Below are 19,639 nucleotides of genomic sequence, written 5' to 3'. Positions count from 1 at the left end.
GAGCTTCTCAGCGACATTCAGCCAGCCAGGTATCCTGCCTGCAGTAGATGGAATGTGGCAATGGAACGCTGGCTGCGCGTGTCATAATAGGCTCTGAGCCTTTATATACCTGTGCACAGCAGCAGCCACCTTCAGTCTGCTGCTGGACAGCCAGCAGCAGCAGCAGCAGGAGAGGTATGTAATCAGGAGCCCTCCTGCTAAGGGTAGACAGCTGCTCGTTCCACCCCACCCCCCGCCTTAATTGGTTCTCCTCCCTTCCAACGGTGTTGAGGCGGGTGGGAACAGCAGGGGGTGAAGGTGCTGTGTTTAAAGAGGTGGAGTTATGCAGATCTAAAACGCGTGGATTGCAGCAGCAGCAAGCCGAAAAGTGCAGGCATGTAAGGGATCTAGAGGTTGACAACATGTCTTCTTAACGGGAGTCCAGGAGCTCATCTCCACAAATGGACTTTTCAGGATCCTTGGGTGGCTCCGTAGTTTGAAACCAATTCTGGTTATCGCTTCTCGGCCTTTTGGCTAAGATCAAGTGCTTTATTGCAGGAGATCGTGGTTGAAGGGCACTCGGGTACCCCTCTCCTTGGCCTGGCAGGATCGTCCACTTTGGTGGACTTAACCTGCTTGCTGCTATTAGGGAGAGGGCTTAGTCCCAGGGTAACGAGTTGCGATCCCCCAGCTTCCAGGTGTTTTTCGCTGCAAGAACACTGGGAGCGCAGATTGCAAGCGGCTGCAACTTGCAACCTTGTTGCGTTTTTCCATGGAGGTTGACCCTAACCTCGTGCCTCTTTATGCGAGGCTAAAAAACTCTATCCGAGTTCACTTCACGGCGGGTGGCTCGGATATGAGGAAATTAGGGTATGTAGTCCAGGACGTGCTCAGGAACCTTCTTGGCGTACAAAGGAATGAAATTCTCTCCATCCAGGATTATCCCAGAAGAGGTGACTATGACATCACATTCACCGGAGAAGGTATTTTTAGAGATGTACTAGAAAAGTTAAAAAAAGTTGAAAATAGTCCTGTTTTGAAAGGGATACAAATTGTTGAGCACGTCCTGGATGAGGTAAGACTGGTTATTGTAAAAATATTTTCGCCCTTTGTTTCTGCTCCAGAAGTAATGTCATTTCTAGCAATTCATTTTAAAAGTGTTAAATGTATTGGGAAGATATTAAACGAATATAACATATGGACATCTAAGTGGAAATTCCTTGTGAAGTGTACAAGAGATCCAAATACACCAGGTGGTATACGGCTCCCCCCTGCCCGTTTCAAAATTGGGCAAACAAATGGGGATTTCTTCTTTTCTGGGATGCCAGTATATTGCAGAAATTGTGGGCGCTATGGTCATTCAAAAGAAAACTGTCATGTATCATGTAGAAATTGTGCTAGTGAAGAACATGAGACAAAAGAATGCCCTAAGGAAAAGAAATGCAGTTTTTGCCAGACTCCAGGTCACTTTTATTTTTCTTGCCCTCACAGATTTCGGGAAGATGAGCAAAAGGGGAAGTCCAAGACGTCCGATCAAGGACCAAAAGATCAGACCACCCCTCAGGAGGAGGAACAACAACCTGGAGCATCTGGAGACAATAAGGGCGTACCAAATAGTGAAGTGTCTCCAGAGTCTATGACAGGTAAAATACCAAATCCCAAAACCTGGCTGCAGGACCTGCGGGAGTCCAAAAGGAGGGCTGAGAAGGAGCAGAAGGGCACTACTGGTAAGGTCAAAAGGGACCGGCAAAAGGCCGACACAGAAGCCCATGCCCAGTCTGGGTCTCCTAGTGCTGAGGGCGCTGAGTGGATAAAGGTGGGTCCTAAGAAAAAGAAAAAGGGTGGTTCGGAGGAGGCAGCAGGAGGTGAACAGATGGACACTTCTCCAGAAGGGGACGTGGACGCTGGACCCTCAGGGGTTTCGGTCTCCGCTGCTACAGGTGGGGACCGGGATCTTGCTGCCTCTGAAGAGTCAGAGGCTCTGCCTTGTGCGCAACCTCCTCCTATAGGACGACCTTCTACAGGTCAAACAGGGGCGGCGGAAACCCTCGGGGACCCACCTGATGAGGAACTGCATGGCCAGCCAATGGAGACCCAGCGGGTTCTGCCAGCCAGCCCTCCGAGCTATGCCAGTGTAGCGTCGGGTTTATATAAATGTGGTAATCTTTCCTCCTCCACGGAGACTCTCGTGACGATACTATCAGATGAGGAGGGAGGCGTAAGCCCAGTGGTCTGATCAGGTTCATCGGACAGGTAAATCCGTTGCTCTTAGTTACCTAAGTAAAATTTCTACATTTTCTAATGATGGCTGAACTGAAAGGTATTTCCCTCAACGTGAGAGGCATAAAATCTAACACGAGAAGAACTGCTCTTTTTAATTTTTTTACGTGTTTTACTGCATCTGTATTTTTTCTGCAAGAATGTAATATCCCACATGAAATGTCATATCAAAAATATAAAGATGAGTGGAAGTGTGGGCCATCTGTCTGGTCCGGATCGAATGCTGCAGGATCAGCGGGTGTAGCCATACTTTTTAAAGGGAACGTTTTAATTGATTTTATTCAGGAAATTTTACCAGGTCGTATTTTATTAGTGAAAGCTTTTATTGATGGTATTAGATGGCAGTTTTTAAATTTTTATGGATCCCCAGAGAAAAATGAAAGAGCCGAAATGCTTGATCTTTTACCATTATTTATTAATAACTCTGAACCTTTTATCTTAGCAGGGGATTTTAATTGTGTTTTTAAAGGTGAAAACCGGCGCTCCAGCTCTGTAAGCAGGAACTACGATAAAACCTCAGGTATGCTACATGATATAGTCAAAGATGCTAAATTGATAGACATATATAAAGAGTGTCATAATGACAGCACAGAGGACGCCGGTTTCACTTGGAGCAATGCTAATTGTAGCTCTAGGATTGATTTTATTTTTGGTTCAGATAAAACAATACCTGCCAAATGTGAAGTTTTAACTAATATATTTTCAGACCATAAACTTTTATCCTTTACCATAAAAGTAAATGACAACAAAAAATGTGGTAAGAAAAGCTGGAAAATGAATGTATCCCTTTTAACCGACCCGCAGATTTTATCAGATTTTATTGAGTTTTATAGGAAATGTAGAAAAGGGAAAAAAACAAATGAGACTATGAGTGTATGGTGGGATAGAATGAAAGTAAAAATAAAAGACTTTTTTATTAAAAAGAGTATATGTAGAGCCAAAGAAAAATATGAAGAATATAGAATTTTAAATACCCGCCTACAAACATTATTTAAGCTCAGAGACAATGGGATAGATGTACAACTTGATATTTCAAACTTAAAAGAAGAGATTTCAAAATGGCTAGAACAAAAAGGAAAAGAGATCATTTTTCGTTCTAGAGTACAACATATAGAAGAAAATGAAAAGTGTTCCAGATATTTTTTTAGGAAAAATAAAAAAGAAAAAGTGATAATTGACCATATAGATGGTGAGAATAATATAAAAAATATGCTGGGTAAAGTTTAGGTTTTTTTTTCTAATCTATTTAATGGAAAAAATATAGATAATAAATTAATGGATGATTCGCTGCAAGGACTAACAGCTGTTTTAGATCCCGCATCCCAAGAGTTTTTATCCCAAGTTTTAATGGAACAAGAAGTGTTAAAAACTATTAAAAGTTTTAAAACTGGAAAGGTCCCTGGTCCTGATGGCATCCCAATAGAATTTTATGTATGTTTTTATGATATTTTAAAAGATGATTTGTTTTATTTGTTTACTGAGGTTTTTAATAATAAGGTTTTATTAAATTCCTGGAAGAAAGGTGAAGTCTCCCTCCTATACAAAAAAGGCGATAAATCAAAATTAGAAAACTGGAGACCAATAACACTTTTAAATTGTGACTATAAAATAATGGCTAAAATTTGTGCAAATCGTCTAAAAGAAGTCATCAGCAAAGTTATTCATTCTAATCAAGTGTGTGGGGTGCCGGGGCGCAGTATATGGGACAATCTGAATTTAGTGAAAGACTGTATTGAGGATGTGAAAGACAGAAAGGGGAAAATGGCGATTTTATCTATTGATTTTGAAAAAGCATTTGACCGTGTCTCACACTTTTATCTTTTTAAAGTTTTAGAGAAAATGGGCATACCAGAAGGGTTTTTACTATCGCTTAAAGCATTTTACAAGGATTGTACAAGTAAGATTTTAGTGAATGGTTTTAAGACACAAGAGGTATTTTTACGGTCAGGGGTGAAACAGGGATGCCCTCTGTCCCCCCTACTGTTTATCTGTGCACTGGAACCAATGTTATGTGCAATACGCCAAAATAAACAGATATGCGGTGTCCCTCTGCCTGGAAGCGGTGGTTTGGAGGCCAAGGTTGTAGGCTACATGGATGACGTGGCGGTCTTGTGTACAGATGCACCATCACTTACGGCCACTCTCCATCAAGTGCAATCCTTTTGTCTAGCTTCTGGTTTTAAAATCAATTTTAATAAGTGTAACATTTTAAGTGTTGGGGGGATGATTTTACGTGATGTACCAATTAATGTCTCCGAATCCATTTCCATTTTAGGTATATCATTCACTGAAAATAATGATGGTTATAATAGTTGGGAAACAGTTACACAGAAAGTAAATACGAAAATATGTATGTGGAACATGAGGAGACTTACAATGGAGGGTAAAGTATTGGTTTTAAAGATGGTGATTTTACCTCTTTTATTGTATCTTAGCATGGTTTTCCCCCCGCCTGTTAATGTTTTAAAAAAGATAACCAAAACCTGTTTTACCTTCTTTTGGAACTCAAAAATGGAAAAGCTGAAAAGAGAAATCGTGATGAAATCAAAAGTAAAAGGTGGTAAAGATTTTCCAGATTTTAATAGGTTTCTTTTAATCCATCTGTTCGTTTACTGTTTTAATGCCCTTTTTAAGAATCACTATTGGTCCTTTTTTATGCGTTTTAATACAGGATTTTTTATGAGAAAGTTTGGATGGTATGAAGTTAATATATCTGTGCCCCATGCTTTTAATTTGTCAACGCATTATGAGATTTTAAGGAAAATAGTGTCCGATTTTAATTTAGGGACTAAGAAAATAGAGGAATTAAGAAATAGTAAGAAACTAATTAAAGAAATACGTAAAAGTGAGGAAATATGTAATGTTGACAGATATGATGATGACAAATCTATGTCTATCTGGAAAATGATTAACGTTTTTTATCTTTTTAATGAACAGAGAGATCTGGCTTGGAGTTGCATGCACCGCTGTCTTCCTTGCCGGGCATTCCAATACAGAAGAGGATTTGTGAGGTCTGCCATCTGCCCAAGAGCCGGATGCCAAGACGAGGAAACGGTGGAACATCTATTATGGACATGTAATTTTGCAAAGGATTTCTGGAGAAGACTGCTCCCCCTACTGGAAAGGGTGGCAGACCTCAAGGACTTTACATATAAAACTGTGCTATACGGACTTATGGAATGCCCCACAATGGACCAGTACACAATGGCTTGGAAGACAGTGAACTGCGCCAAGTCATCTCTCTGGAAAGCGCGCAACATTGCTATTTTTAAACAAGATGTTTTATCAGTGAATGATGTTTTAAGTTTATGTTTATGTGAAATGTATACTTATTATTTAATTGACAAAAAGAAGAATGTACATATTTCCAAAAAATGGCTTGTTGACCAATGGAACCTAATTATTTAAAATCTTTGTATTTTTTTGTTTTGTAAATTTCATTTGTCTTTTAACGTTTGGTATTTGTGTAATTATGCTTGTAATTTGTTAAAGTTTTAATAAACGGTTTTATCCCTCTGCAGGGGATTGCCAAATTAAAAAAAAATCTGTTCTTATCAGTTTAATATCTGATACGTCCCCTATCTGGGGACCATATATTAAATGGATTTTTAGAACAGGGAGATGGAAAAAGAGCTTGCTCTGTCCACTCCACGCATTGACCTGGTATTGCAGTATCTCCAGGACCGGTGCACCCCTTCTTTAATGCAGTTTCTAAAATCAGAAAGAATTGAATTCAATGTTTTTTGTTCATTTTGCTTGTTTGTCGGATTTTGGGATGGACTCTTTGGCTTTGCTTTTCTTCTCCTCATTGGATTTTTCATGTTCAAAGTTGCAGAAGCCAGATTACAAGCTCATTTTGGTTCAACTTCAGCAACTGTGCATTGCATTGCCATGTAATGTGAAGCAATGCTATCTTTCTAGCTCTCCCTTTTTACTTCCTTTTGGATAAACAGACATATTAGGCAAGCATTTTGGAGCTTTCACCTAAATAACTACAGGTGGTGAGATAAGCTGCACAATATAATTGACCTTTCAGTATATTGTTGCACACACACCATCTATTTAGCAAATGCCCTTGTTATCAACAGCAGCCTTTTAAACTCACCTGAGCTAACAGGTATGTGCGCTGGTTACTCTGCTGCGCTTAAAATTTCTTTTTTGGTTTGCTACAATGCCTTTTCTGAAACGTTGTCTCCTTCTGCTGGAACACTGACTTCTTTCATTTAATGCCTGCAGACTATAAAAGAGAACCCAACCCAAAAAGTTTGGTTGATTAGTCTGTGGCATTCTGTTAAACTGTTGCTTATGGCGGTCTCTGTGAGCTTCTCAGCGACATTCAGCCAGCCAGGTATCCTGCCTGCAGTAGATGGAATGTGGCAATGGAACGCTGGCTGCGCGTGTCATAATAGGCTCTGAGCCTTTATATACCTGTGCACAGCAGCAGCCACCTTCAGTCTGCTGCTGGACAGCCAGCAGCAGCAGCAGCAGGAGAGGTATGTAATCAGGAGCCCTCCTGCTAAGGGTAGACAGCTGCTCGTTCCACCCCACCCCCCGCCTTAATTGGTTCTCCTCCCTTCCAACGGTGTTGAGGCGGGTGGGAACAGCAGGGGGTGAAGGTGCTGTGTTTAAAGAGGTGGAGTTATGCAGATCTAAAACGCGTGGATTGCAGCAGCAGCAAGCCGAAAAGTGCAGGCATGTAAGGGATCTAGAGGTTGACAACATGTCTTCTTAACGGGAGTCCAGGAGCTCATCTCCACAAATGGACTTTTCAGGATCCTTGGGTGGCTCCGTAGTTTGAAACCAATTCTGGTTATCGCTTCTCGGCCTTTTGGCTAAGATCAAGTGTAGTATCTGTTCTTATCAGTTTAATATCTGATACGTCCCCTATCTGGGGACCATATATTAAATGGATTTTTAGAACAGGGAGATGGAAAAAGAGCTTGCTCTGTCCACTCCACGCATTGACCTGGTATTGCAGTATCTCCAGGACCGGTGCACCCCTTCTTTAATGCAGTTTCTAAAATCAGAAAGAATTGAATTCAATGTTTTTTGTTCATTTTGCTTGTTTGTCGGATTTTGGGATGGACTCTTTGGCTTTGCTTTTCTTCTCCTCATTGGATTTTTCATGTTCAAAGTTGCAGAAGCCAGATTACAAGCTCATTTTGGTTCAACTTCAGCAACTGTGCATTGCATTGCCATGTAATGTGATGCAATGCTATCTTTCTAGCTCTCCCTTTTTACTTCCTTTTGGATAAACAGACATATTAGGCAAGCATTTTGGAGCTTTCACCTAAATAACTACAGGTGGTGAGATAAGCTGCACAATATAATTGACCTTTCAGTATATTGTTGCACACACACCATCTATTTAGCAAATGCCCTTGTTATCAACAGCAGCCTTTTAAACTCACCTGAGCTAACAGGTATGTGCGCTGGTTACTCTGCTGCGCTTAAAATTTCTTTTTTGGTTTGCTACAATGCCTTTTCTGAAACGTTGTCTCCTTCTGCTGGAACACTGACTTCTTTCATTTAATGCCTGCAGACTATAAAAGAGAACCCAACCCAAAAAGTTTGGTTGATTAGTCTGTGGCATTCTGTTAAACTATTGCTTATGGCGGTCTCTGTGAGCTTCTCAGCGACATTCAGCCAGCCAGGTATCCTGCCTGCAGTAGATGGAATGTGGCAATGGAACGCTGGCTGCGCATGTCATAATAGGCTCTGAGCCTTTATATACCTGTGCACAGCAGCAGCCACCTTCAGTCTGCTGCTGGACAGCCAGCAGCAGCAGCAGGAGAGGTATGTAATCAGGAGCCCTCCTGCTAAGGGTAGACAGCTGCTCGTTCCACCCCACCCCCCGCCTTAATTGGTTCTCCTCCCTTCCAACAGTGTTGAGGCGGGTGGGAACAGCAGGGGGTGAAGGTGCTGTGTTTAAAGAGGTGGAGTTATGCAGATCTAAAACGCGTGGATTGCAGCAGCAGCAAGCCGAAAAGTGCAGGCATGTAAGGGATCTAGAGGTTGACAACATGTCTTCTTAACGGGAGTCCAGGAGCTCATCTCCACAAATGGACTTTTCAGGATCCTTGGGTGGCTCCGTAGTTTGAAACCAATTCTGGTTATCGCTTCTCGGCCTTTTGGCTCAGATCGGGGTGTTTGCCTCGGTCTGGGCTGAGGGGTGCGTATTTTCGGCTCGTGTGGTGGAGAAAGCGATCCGTGCCTTGGGCATTACAATGGCGGCTGTAAAGAATACCGTGCGATTGGAGGTTATTGAGGACCACAGACATAACATCGGCTTGGAATTTATTGTCCGGAATATAGTGATGGAATTGACGGGATTTAAACTGGAGAAGATTTTTTGTATCCAGGAGTTTCCTAAAGCTGGTAATTATGACATTTCTTTCTACTTGGAAGCAGACTGTTTGACTTTCTTTCAGCGTTTAAAAGAGAAAAGACATCATGAGTATTTACAATTTATAATCCCTAAGCCTTTGTTTTCTAATATTGAAAGGCCCATTACTGTACACATGTATAACCCGTTTGTGGAGATCCCTTTGATTAGAGCTTTCTTATCACGGTATTGCTCAGTAATAAGGGGGGGAATCATGCAAAAGAATATTTTTGCTGTTTTCAATGGGAATGTGAAATTTTGGGCTCGTTTCAAATCTGACCCTGAGGGTATTGGTGGAACCATGCACCCACCTGCAAATTTCTCCATTGGAGGAAATAGAGGATTCCTACATTATCCTGGTCAGCCCTCTTTTTGTAGGAAATGTTTTTGTTATGGCCATATAGCTGCGGAATGTACCTCTGATGTAACTTGTAGGAATTGTAAAAAATCAGGGCATGAAGCCTTTGAATGTCCCTATCCTGCAATATGTGACTTATGTGGTGAAAATGGCCACACTTGTAGATCATGTCCTAATGTTAGCCGTCAGGTTTTTTTGGCGCGTCTTAATACTGAGAGACGTAGGACATGGGGGGAGAGACAGGGGGCTCCTCAGGCACAGGAGGGCCCTACTGAAATCCCTCGTGTTGTTCCTGAAACTACTACAATGGTGGAGGAAGTGGTGGATTTTATTCCCACTGTGGCTGAGGTGCATGATATCACTGTAGAGGGAAATCTTGGAGACCAGGTGCAGCCTGACGTGGGTGTGGCACCACCTGTAGAGTTGCCTTCTGGGTCAGGGGCTGAGACGGCTCTCAGTGAGGTAATTGAGGAGGTGGAAAGCTCTGAGGAGATGTCTGCCCCAAGTTCCGTTGACATACAGTGGTCAGTTTCTCCAGAGGAAATAGAGGCTGCCAGGATGCCTTCAGCTGAAAATGCTGCCATCGTTTGTAAAGCCTTGGCCAAACAGAAGAAGACTGGTAAAACTGTAAAGAGGTTACAAAAGAAGAAATTTGAGTCTTTTGAGTCTCACAACCCTTTTTCCGTCCTATCTGACTCTGGGGAGGACTCACATTTGAATGAACCTTATAAGGCCACTCCCATATCACCTAGTGAAGGTTTCTTAGAGGAAAAGGATGTGGCAGGCTTGGAGAGCCTATTTGAATTTTCTGAGGTGGCCTGAGACATGTTGATTTCCTTTTCTGGTCTTCCCGGTCTCCATAACCTGCATTGACACCTATGGTCCTGCGGCTGAAAATAATCTCCCAGAATGTACGTATGTTTGCATCAGCGACAAAGCGTGCCACTGTTCTGGACTATTTGGCATCTAAGGGCTGTGACATTATATGTGTTCAAGAATGTGGTTTATCTAAATTTCCTAAACAAAATGAGTGGCTGTATGGGGAGGCAGTGTGGTCCTTTTCTAATACTAACAGAAATGATGGCATTGGAATCCTTATCCAAAACAGAGACATTCGCTTAAAACAGAAAACTATTATTCTGGAAGGAAGATGTGCTTGTATCACTCTATCATACCTTGGTTGGGACTTTAAACTAATTTGCATATATGCAAATGTGGATAAAAATGAGCGCTTATCACTCTTCAAAAAATTGACTTTTTTTTTGCATGGCAAGTTGCCTGTTTTTGTTATTGGTGACTTTAACTGTATTTTTTCAAAAGAAGCAAGGGCAGGTTCATGGCAATCTAAAGTGGATGTTACAGGTAATCTATGGAACCAAATGACTAAAGACTTCTCCCTTAGGGATGCTGTGTCGGAGAAGCCGGGACCTTTTACATATCATTCAGATGATGGCCATGCCGAGTCTAGACTGGACTATTTTTTTGTTTCCTCACCGGCAGTTAAATGTGTTAAGTATTCCCAAGAGAAAGTTTGCTTCTCTGATCATGAGTGTTTGCTTGGGGTGTTTGAGGTGGATGGTTTTTTCTATGGCAAAGGGAGGTGGCGGATGAATGTGAGTGTTCTGGATGACAAGCAAGTTTTCAGGTGTTTTTCAAAAAAATACCATGGTTGGGTGAGGAGGAAAAGGGATTTTTGCAATATCTTGGAATGGTGGGTGTGGGTCAAGGTTAGAATTAGGGATTTTTTCAGGAAAATTGGCTATATTAAGGCTAAAAAGAAGAGATTATTATATACACAAATAAATAGGAGGATTTCCTTTTTGCATGAATGTAGAGCTATGGGTATAGATGTTAAAAGTGAGTTGGTTAAAATGAAGAACGAAATGGGTGATTGGATGTTTGGACGAGGAAAGGAAATCATATTCCGGTCGAGAGTGAAGTTTAGGGAACAGAATGAGAAATGTACGCGCTTCTTTTTTAAGAAAATGTGTGGTGGTAAACGGGATATGCATGTGTTAGTGAATGATAAGGGTGATGAGGTACATGGTGAGGGAGTGATCAAGGAAGTGGTTAATTTTTATAAAGGCTTGTATGGGGAGAAAAAGTGTGATTTGGGGAGCGAGAATGAGTTTTTGCAGGTACTTGGAAATTTTGTTACAGAAAGTGAAAGTCAGGCTTTGATGGATGATTTAACAGAGAAAGAATTGTTGGGTGTGATCTCCAAGTCTCCGAAGAACAAATCCCCTGGGCAGGATGGAATCCCATGTGATTTTTATGCAAAATATTGGGACGTTGTTTCTCAGGATCTGTTTGAAGTCATGAAATCCTTGTTTGCCGGAGTGAGTATGCCTGAGTGTATGAAGGGAGGTTTGGTTGTGTTATTGTTTAAAAAAGGTGATAGAAAGAGGCTAGCCAACTGGAGACCAATTACGCTGCTTAATGCTGATTATAAGATTTTTGCGAAAATTTTGGCTTGTCGTATGAGAGAAGTGATAGCATCTGTGATTGAGGAGGAACAAGTGTGTGCAGTGCCTGAACGGAGGATACAAGAGAACATTTGTCTGGTGAGGGATGTGCTAGAGGATTGTAAGAGTAGAAAGAAAGGTGTGATTGTATGTGCGCTTGACTTTGAAAAGGCCTTTGATTGTGTGGCTCATGTGTTTTTGTTTAATGTGTTGTTGAAGATGGGCTTTCCAGAGCGCTTGGTTAGATTGATTATGGGAATGTATGAGGGTGCTAGAAGTGTGGTGCAGGTGAATGGTTTTTTATCTGAGTCTTTTGAAATATTGTCAGGGGTGAGGCAGGGATGCCCGCTTTCTCCAATCATGTTTATTTGTGTGATGGAGCCTCTTCTCCAGCTTATTAGAAGGGATACAGTTTTAAAGGGGTTTTTGATCCCTGGCTGTGATGGTAAGGCTATTAAAGTGATTGGTTATATGGATGATGTGTGTGTGTTGTGTGATTCTGAGAGTGATGTCGCAAGGGTTAAATGGTTAGTCCAATGTTTTTGTGTGGCCTCTGCTTTCAAAATAAATTGGGAAAAAGTAAGGTTAAGGGATTTTTTAGTAGTAAAAAAGTGAGTGATGCAGATATGGAATGTGTGGAAGGGGGGATTAAAGTGTTGGGGGTGTGTCTGGATGAGAGTTTAAAAGGGGACAAGAGTTGGGAGGATCTGGGTGGTAAAATTGCAAGGAAATTGGAATTATGGCGTCTGCGTGATCTGTCCTTTACTGGGAAAATTTTAATCATTAAAAGTATCATTCTCCCTATGCTTATTTATGTAGCTTTGATTTTTCCCCCATCTGTTGGAGTTTTGAAGAAGATTAATAGATTACTTTTTGTGTTCCTTTGGGGCAGTAATATAGAGAAGGCCAAGAGGGAATTTCTTCATAGGTGTAAAAGGAATGGTGGCCTAGGATTCCCTAACATCGAGACTTTTATTGGTCTGAATTGTATTAGTTTTTTTGCAGGACTTTTATTAAAGCAATCCAAGGCTGCATGTATGTGTAGATACCTTGGAGGCTCCGTCTTCCATCGGTTAAAATGGATGAATTATGATAACTGTAAACCTACTGCTTATGTATGCCCTTATTGGTACCTACAATTGGAATGTTTTATCAAAAAATTTCATCTTGAGAAAGTTCAGATGGTGAGTTTTCTGAAGAATAAAAGCATGGTGAAAAGGATGTGTGCGGATAATAGGATGTGTGAAATTAATGGGTTAAGGTCAGCTGAAGCGGAGGATGTCTGGTGTAAGCTGGTCAAACATGATATGTCTAACAAACAGAAAGATTTAGTTTGGATGTCTTTGCATGGGATTTTACCTGTGAGGAGTGTACAAAAAAGGAAAGGGTTGGCGGTGTCTGAAAGGTGTCCGAGAGAGCGGTGTGGGTGTAATGAAGAGGTCCATCATGTTCTATGGTCATGTAGGTTTGCGAAGGATGTTTGGTCTAAATTGGGTGGGTTATGTATGGAATTGACTGGGGTGAAACGTTTGAATTTTGAAATTGTCATGTTTGGGTTATGCATGTTAAACCGTGAAAAGGATAGGATTTTGTGGCTGTTTTTGGCTTGTGTGAAGGAGGTTTTGTGGAATTGCCGGAACTTGTATGTGTTTAAAAATGAGCGTTTTGAGGTGGATGATTGTGTTAAAATGGTCCTTGAGAAGTTATATTTCTATTATAAATGTGATATGAAAGGTGGGATGGATGCAGAGGGAGTATGGAAATTCCGGAAATGGAAACATATAATTAGTCTGTAATTTTGTTTTTTTCTGATGTGTATATTGCATTTTTTCAATTTAACTGGATAATAAAAGAAACCATCATGATGAGTTTTAAACGATAAATGATTGTGGAATGGTTGTTTTTTTCAGATGAGGAGACGATCTTTTATTCTGCATTATTGTTTTAAACCTGAATGGTTTTGTAAAAAAAAAAAAAAAAAAAATCTGTTCTTATCAGTTTAATATCTGATACGTCCCCTATCTGGGGACCATATATTAAATGGATTTTTAGAACAGGGAGATGGAAAAAGAGCTTGCTCTGTCCACTCCACGCATTGACCTGGTATTGCAGTATCTCCAGGACCGGTGCACCCCTTCTTTAATGCAGTTTCTAAAATCAGAAAGAATTGAATTCAATGTTTTTTGTTCATTTTGCTTGTTTGTCGGATTTTGGGATGGACTCTTTGGCTTTGCTTTTCTTCTCCTCATTGGATTTTTCATGTTCAAAGTTGCAGAAGCCAGATTACAAGCTCATTTTGGTTCAACTTCAGCAACTGTGCATTGCATTGCCATGTAATGTGATGCAATGCTATCTTTCTAGCTCTCCCTTTTTACTTCCTTTTGGATAAACAGACATATTAGGCAAGCATTTTGGAGCTTTCACCTAAATAACTACAGGTGGTGAGATAAGCTGCACAATATAATTGACCTTTCAGTATATTGTTGCACACACACCATCTATTTAGCAAATGCCCTTGTTATCAACAGCAGCCTTTTAAACTCACCTGAGCTAACAGGTATGTGCGCTGGTTACTCTGCTGCGCTTAAAATTTCTTTTTTGGCTTGCTACAATGCCTTTTCTGAAACGTTGTCTCCTTCTGCTGGAACACTGACTTCTTTCATTTAATGCCTGCAGACTATAAAAGAGAACCCAACCCAAAAAGTTTGGTTGATTAGTCTGTGGCATTCTGTTAAACTGTTGCTTATGGCGGTCTCTGTGAGCTTCTCAGCGACATTCAGCCAGCCAGGTATCCTGCCTGCAGTAGATGGAATGTGGCAATGGAACGCTGGCTGCGCGTGTCATAATTAGTGTTGAGCCACCCCCGTAGTGTTCGGGTTCGGTTCGGTTCGTCGAACACCGGGATGTTCGAGGAACTGTTCGTCGAACTGTTCGTCGAACACCTTAGAACACCGTCGAACACCGTTAAAACCAATGGCAGGCAAACAAAAACACATAGAAACACATAGAAAACACCTGCAAAGGTGTCCAAAAGCTGACAAACTGCTCAGAAGACACTCTGTTTAAAAAAGCCGGCCGGCAAATTCAGCAGCGGCATACACCGGTACCCGACAATTTAGACAAGAAGGAATAGAGCATCACACATAGATTAGATAGATAGAAACATGTCAGTCACACATATAAGAATCACAGTGACAGTGTTGGTTACTGTACTTGTCATTTAGTGTAAAGGATTTATTAAAAAAAATATTAGTGTTTTCATGCACCGTCTCTTTAAAAAAGCCGGCCGGCAATTCAGCAGCGGTACCCGACAATTTAGAACAGAAAGAATAGAGCTTCACACATAGATTAGATAGATAGAAACATGTCAGTCACATATATAATAAGTACAGTGATAGTGTTGCTTACTGTACTTGTCATTTAGTGTAAAGGATTTATTTAAAAAAATAATAGTGTTTTCATGCACTGTCTCTTTAAAAAAGCCGGCCGGCAATTCAGCAGCGGTACCCGACAATTTAGAACAGAAAGATAGAGCATCACACATAGATTAGATAGATAGAAACATGTCAGTCACATATATATGAAGTACAGTGATAGTGTTGGTTACTGTACTTGTCATTTAGTATTAAAATAAAGGATTTATTATTAAAAAAATTGGCGTGGGGTTCCCCTTAATTTTAGGCTCTAGCGGAGGTTAAGCAGACGGCTGGGGCAGATGTTTGAAGCCTGGGAAGGGGGTAATACCCACGGAGCTTCCCAGGCTACTAATATCAGCCCCCAGCTGAATACATAGCCTTTACTAGCTATTAAAATGGGGGACCCCCCCAAAAAAATGACGTGGGGTCCCCCCTAATTTAATAGCTAGCAAAGGCTAGGCAGACAGCTGGGGGCTGATATTAATAGCCCAGGAAGGGAGCCATGAATATTGGCCCCCTCCCAGGCTAGAAACACCAGCCGTCAGCCGCCCCAGAAATGGCGCATTCATAGGATGCGCCAATTCTGGCACTTAGCCTCGCTCTTCCACGCTGCCCTGGTGCGGTGGCAGGGGGTAATAGGGTTGGGGTTGATGTCAGCTTATAATGCCAGCTGACATCAAGCCCAGGTTAGTAATGGAGAGGCGTCTATAAGACACCCCCATTACTAACCCCATAGTCAAAGTTAAAAAAAACACAAACACCCAGAATAAAGTCCTTTAATTGAAATAAAGACACAATCCTTTATTGTTCTAAATTAAACCATACTTACCATCACGCCCATTCCAGCTGAAGCCAACGATCTCCTGCAATAAAAGAAAAATAATAAAGCAACCTCATCCTTACCTTTCCATGGTTCCCACGACAGCTTCAGCTCTGCTACATCGAGATGACAAGCTGGACCGCAGCAGAACGCCGCCATCCAGCCTGTCATCCCGCAGACACTGAGAAGCGCAGGCTTGCTTGCGCTGCTCAGCGTCTCTCTGTGACGACATCCAGATGAGCCGAGTTCATGTCCAATGAACTCGGCTCACCTCATGCACGTCACTGACAGCGTGGGAAAATTCTCACGCTGAAGCGGTGAGTGCAGGAGAATTTTCCCACGCTGTCAGTGACCTGCAGGAGGTGAGCTGAGTTCATTGGACATGAGCTCACCTCATGCACATCACTGACAGCGTGGGAGAATTCTCCTGCACTCAGCACTTCAGCGTGAGAATTTTCCCACGCTGTCAGTGACGTGCATGAGGTGAGCCGAGTTCATTGGACATGACCTCGGCTCATCTTTATGCCGTCACAGCGAGACAGTGAGGAGCGCAAGCATGCCTGCGCTTCTCAGTGTCTGCGGGATGACAGACTGGATGGCAGCGTTCTGCTGCGGTCCAGCCAGTCATCTCGATGTAGCAGAGCTGAAGCTGTCGTGGGAACCATGGAAAGGTAAGGATGAGGTTGGTTTATTATTTTTCTTTTATTGCAGGAGATCGTTGGCTTCAGCTGGAATGGGTGTGATGGTAAGTATGGTTTAATTTAGAACAATAAAGAATTGTGTCTTTATTTCAATTAAAGGACTTTATTCTGGGTGTTGTGTTTTTTTTAAATACTTTACTAGAAATTCATGGTGGTCATGTCTAATACTGGCGTGACCCCATGAATTTTGGGCTTGGGGCCAGCTGATAATACCAAGCTGGCCCTAACCCCTTTATTACCCAGTGAGCCACCGCACCAGGGCCCTGGATGAGTTGGGTACAGCGCCAGAAGATGGCGCTTCTATGAACGCGCCATTTTCCGGGGTGGCTGCGGACTGCAATTTGTAGCGGGGGGGGGCCCAGAAAGCTTGGGCCTCCCTGCGCTGCAGATTCCAGCCCCCAGCTGCCTAGTTGTACCTGGCTGGACACAAAAATAGGGCGAAGCCCCACGTACTTTTTTTTTAATTATTTCATGAAATTCATGAAATAATTAAGAAAAAAAGGGCTTCCCTATATTGTTGTGTCCGGCCAGGTACAAATAGGCAGCTGGTGGATGGGGGCAGCCCGTTCCTGCCTGCTGTACCTGGCTGGACACAAATATAGTGCGAAGCCCCACTTCAATTTTTTTAAATTATTTCAGGAAATTCATGAAATAATTAAAAAAAAAGTACGTGGGGCTTCGCCCTATTTTTGTGTCCAGCCAGGTACAACTAGGCAGCTGGGGGCTGGAATCCGCAGCGCAGGGAGACCCAAGCTTTCTGGGCCACCCCCGCTGCAAATTGCAGTCCGCAGCCACCCCGGAAAATGGCGCGTTCATAGAAGCGCCATCTTCTGGCGCTGTACCCAACTCATCCAGGGCCCTGATGCGGTGGCTCACTGGGTAATAAAGGGGTTAGGGCCAGCTTGGCATTATCAGCTGGCCCTAAGCCCGAAATTCATGGGGTCACGCCAATATTAGACATGACCACCATGAATTTCTAGTAAAGTATTTAAAAAAAACACAACACCCAGAAAAAAGTCCTTTAATTGAAATAAACACACAATTCTTTATTGTTCTAAATTAAACCATACTTACCATCACGCCCATTCCAGCTGAAGCCAACGATCTCCTGAAATAAAAGAAAAATAATAAAGCAACATCATCCTTACCTTTCCATGGTTCCCATGACAGCTTCAGCTCTGCTACATCGAGATGACAGGCTGGACCGCAGCAGAACGCTGCCATCCAGCCTGTCATCCCGCAGACACTGAGAAGCGCAGGCTTGCTTGCGCTCCACAGTGTCTCTCTGTGAGGGCATCCAGATGAGCCGAGTTAATGTCCAATGAACTCGGCTCACCTCATGCACGTCACTGACAGCGTGGGAAAATTCTCCTGCACTCAGCGCTTCAGCGTGGGAGAATTCTCACACTGAAGCGCTGAGTGCAGGAGAATTCTCCCACGCTGTCAGTGACGTGCAGGAGGTGAGCTGAGTTCATTGGACATGAGCTCACCTTATGCACGTCACTGACAGCGTGGGAGAATTCTCCTGCACTCACCGCTTCAGCGTGAGAATTTTCCCACGCTGTCAGTGACGTGCATGAGGTGAGCCGAGTTCATTGGACATGAACTCGGCTCATCTGGATGTCGTCACAGAGAGACGATGAGCAGCGCAAGCAAGCCTGCGCTTCTCAGTGTCTGCGGGATGAGAGGCTGGATGGCAGCGTTCTGCTGCGGTCCAGCCTGTCATCTCGATGTAGCAGAGCTGAAGCTGTCGTGGGAACCATGGAAAGGTAAGGATGAGGTTGCTTTATTATTTTTCTTTTATTGCAGGAGATCGTTGGCTTCAGCTGGAATGGGCGTGACGGTAAGTATGGTTTAATTTAGAACAATAAAGGATTGTGTCTTTATTTCAATTAAAGGACTTTATTCTGGGTGTTTGTGTTTTTTTTAACTTTGACTATGGGGTTAGTAATGGGGGTGTCTTATAGACGCCTCTCCATTACTAACCTGGGCTTGATGTCAGCTGGCATTATAAGCTGACATCAACCCCAACCCTATTACCCCCTGCCACCGCACCAGGGCAGCGTGGAAGAGCGAGGCTAAGTGCCAGAATTGGCGCATCCTATGAATGCGCCATTTCTGGGGCGGCTGACGGCTGGTGTTTCTAGCCTGGGAGGGGGCCAATATTCATGGCTCCCTTCCTGGGCTATTAATATCAGCCCCCAGCTGTCTGCCTAGCCTTTGCTAGCTATTAAATTAGGGGGGACCCCACGTCATTTTTTTCGGGGGGTCCCCCATTTTAATAGCTAGTAAAGGCTATGTATTCAGCTGGGGGCTGATATTAGTAGCCTGGGAAGCTCCGTGGGTATTACCCCCTTCCCAGGCTTCAAACATCTGCCCCAGCCGTCTGCTTAACCTCCGCTAGAGCCTAAAATTAAGGGGAACCCCACGCCAATTTTTTTAATAATAAATCCTTTGTTTTAATACTAAATGACAAGTACAGTAACCAACACTATCACTGTACTTCATATATATGTGACTGACTTGTTTCTATCTATCTAATCTATGTGTGATGCTCTATCTTTCTGTTCTAAATTGTCGGGTACAGCTGCTGAATTGCCGGCCGGCTTTTTTAAAGAGACAGTGCATGAAAACACTATTATTTTTTTTGATAAATCCTTTACGCTAAATGACAAGTACAGTAAGCAGCACTGTCACTGTACTTCATATATATGTGACTGACATGTTTCTATCTATCTAATCTATGTGTGATTCTCTATTCTTTCTATTCTAAATTGTCGGGTACCGCTGCTGAATTGCCGGCCGGCTTTTTTAAAGAGACGGTGCATGAAAACACTATTATTTTTTTTGATAAATCCTTTACGCTAAATGACAAGTACAGTAAGCAGCACTTTCACTGTACTTCTTATATATGTGGCTGACATGTTTATATCTATCTAATCTATGTGTGAAGCTCTATTCTTTCGGTTCTAAATTGTCAGGTACAGGTGTATGCCGCTGCTGAATTGCCGGCTTTTCATGTTTCACTGTTGGCACTGTTCCCATCGATTTGGGCAATCACTGTAATGCCACAACCACCATGGCTGTGGCATTACAGTGAGTGGCAGACAATCCCTGCATGATTGGTGCTCTAAATAGCACCAGACATGCAGGACACGCTTTTGGTGCACGAACAGTTATCGAACATAACCTCGAACAGCCGAATTTTTTGCAAATCGTTCGGGTTCGTCGAACA

General features: G+C 42.6%; 2 non-coding genes and 1 pseudogene across 2 annotated transcripts; all 3 read left to right on the top strand.

Moving 5' to 3' along the window:
- The first annotated feature begins 5,768 nt into the window (after positions 1 to 5,768).
- On the top strand, positions 5,769 to 5,956 carry LOC141192522 (U2 spliceosomal RNA). The gene has a single exon (XR_012265903.1). It is a non-coding gene; the product is annotated as a U2 spliceosomal RNA (small nuclear RNA).
- Positions 5,957 to 7,071: 1,115 nt separating this feature from the next.
- LOC141192855 (U2 spliceosomal RNA) lies at positions 7,072 to 7,262 on the top strand. The gene has a single exon (XR_012266159.1). It is a non-coding gene; the product is annotated as a U2 spliceosomal RNA (small nuclear RNA).
- Positions 7,263 to 13,402: 6,140 nt separating this feature from the next.
- Positions 13,403 to 13,604, top strand: LOC141192527 (U2 spliceosomal RNA; annotated as a pseudogene).
- Positions 13,605 to 19,639: the final 6,035 nt, after the last annotated feature.

Source organism: Phyllobates terribilis, unplaced genomic scaffold (genome assembly GCF_046119375.1).
Source record: "Phyllobates terribilis strain yellow unplaced genomic scaffold, ASM4611937v1 Scaffold_63__1_contigs__length_7903474, whole genome shotgun sequence".
In the NCBI taxonomy this organism is placed as follows: Eukaryota; Metazoa; Chordata; class Amphibia; order Anura; family Dendrobatidae; genus Phyllobates; species Phyllobates terribilis.
Note: the sequence above shows the minus strand (reverse complement) of the source record. Positions and strands in the feature narration are given on the sequence as shown.